Raw genomic sequence first — 2,214 nt, forward strand, 5'->3', positions numbered from 1 at the left:
GTGGAGCGTCAGGGTCTGTGTACATGTGTCCATAGATTCGGTGTCCTTAAGCACGTGCATGGGACGGGGTGTATGGCGATGACAGTGCTGCGATGAGGGACGAAAGAGGACTCAGTTGGCCCACATCGCCAAACAGGAAGGACAGATGTGCCTCTGGAGGTCAGGGCCATCAAACCAAAGATTGGAGGGCAATCAGGATGCTCCCTCCATGACCTTCTCTGACCTTTTGCGAATCAGCATCTTTCTCAGACCAGCATCCTCCACACCACAGACACAAAGGGGGGAGGGGGTGCTTCAAGGTGCATTAATTGCCAGCCTTTGGCCTCAAATCCGAAAAATCCCAGGGAGAAGTTGTGATTGGCGCATCTGCAGATCCTTCAACTTGGCCTGCTGCTTGGGCTACTGTGATTGGCTCCATTTGGGTGAAGATCAGGCCCGGGACCCATCCTTGTGGCCAGGGGGATGGGATTGTGTGAGAAAGGGGAAGCCTCCCCCTGAGCCACAGGTTAAAGCAGAGCAAGGAACCCTTTCAGAGAAGCGGGCAGATGACATTAAGTGTCTGGGAGATGGCATATGAGGGCTCTGGGTTGCAAGAGCCAGAAACCCAACTCTCCGGCATAAATAATAATACGTTACCAGGTCATGATAGTGGGTAGTCCAAAAGGGGCCCAGCTGGATCCAGGAGACTCAACTGTGCTTATCAGGGTTCTCCTCTTGGGGATTTCTCTTAGTATCCACAAACTTGAGCGCATTTTTTTAATATATTTTTTTAAGATTTTATTTATTTATTCATGAGAGAGAGGGAGAAGCAGACTCCATGCAGGGAGCCCGACATGGGACTCGATCCCGGAACTCCAGGACCACGCCCTAGGCCGAAGGTAGTCACTAAACCTTTGAGCCACCCAGGGATCCCAACTTGAGTGCATTTTTAACTGTTTATTGACATTGAACAAACATGCAGAGAAGCACACTCATCATCAACGCGTCTGCTGAACTCGCAGACTGATGCTATTCATGCAGCCAGCTCCCAGGTGGATGAACAGAACATCCCCAGCCCCCCAGAAGTCCCCTTGTGCCCCCTTCCAAGCGCTGCCCCCCAGAGCGACCGCTACCTCAACTTCTCACACCACAGAATGGTTAAATCAGAGGTCGGCAAACTGGTTCCCTGCAGGGCCAGGTAGTAGATACTTGAGACTTTCTGAGCCACCCATTCTCTGTCCCAACTAACTCTGACACTGTGAAAATGGCCACAGATAATGCATACATGAACAAGCCTGGCTGTGTCCAAATAAACCTATTAATGGATCCTGGAATTTTAGTTTCTTGTCTTCATCTGCCACAAAATACTATTGTTTTGATTTCTTCTGAACATCACGAAATTCATAAGCTATCTTAGTGCACGTGCCATATAGATACAGAACAGAGAGAGAGGGAGCAAGGGAGAGAGGGAAAGATTTCTTATAAGGAATTGGCTCATGATTATGGAGGGTGAAAATCCCAAAGTCAGTAGGGTGAGTCTGCAGGCTGGAGACTCAGGAGAGCCAGTGGTGTAGCTCCCATCTGAAAGCTGGGCTGGCTGGAGACCCAGGGAAAGCTTATGTTTTTGTTTCAAGTCCAAAGGCAGGAAATAGCCACTGCCCTAGTTCAGAGGCAGTCAGATAGGATTTCTCTTTTACTCAGAGGAAGGTCAGCCTTTTCTATTCAGGCCTTCAACTAATTGGATGCGGCCCACCCACCCTGGGGGGAGCAATCTGTCTTACTCAGTCTAACCATTTAAATTTTTTTTTTTTTTTTTTTTTTTTTATCATTTAAATATTAATCTTGGGATCCCTGGGTGGCGCTGCGGTTTAGCGCCTGCCTTTGGCCCAGGGCACGATCCTGGAGAGCCGGGATCGAATCCCACGTCAGGCTCCCTGTGCATGGAGCCTGCTTCTCCCTCTGCCTGTGTCTCTGCCTCTCTCTCTCTCTCTCTCTGTGTGACTATCATAAATAAATAAAAATTAAAAAATAAATAAAAAATAAATATTAATCTTGAAGGAGACCTGGGTGGCTCAGTGGTCCTGCAGGCTCAGGTCTTAAACCCAGGGTCCTGGGATCAAGCCCCACATCGAGCTTCCCATAGGGAGCCTGCTTCTCCCTCTGCCGTCTCTACCTCTCTGTGTCTCTCAGGAATAAATAAATAAAATCTTAAAAAAAAAAAAAAAAAAGTAAATG

The sequence above is a fragment of the Canis lupus genome, chromosome 1, assembly GCF_003254725.2.
Source record: "Canis lupus dingo isolate Sandy chromosome 1, ASM325472v2, whole genome shotgun sequence".
NCBI lineage: Eukaryota > Metazoa > Chordata > Mammalia > Carnivora > Canidae > Canis > Canis lupus.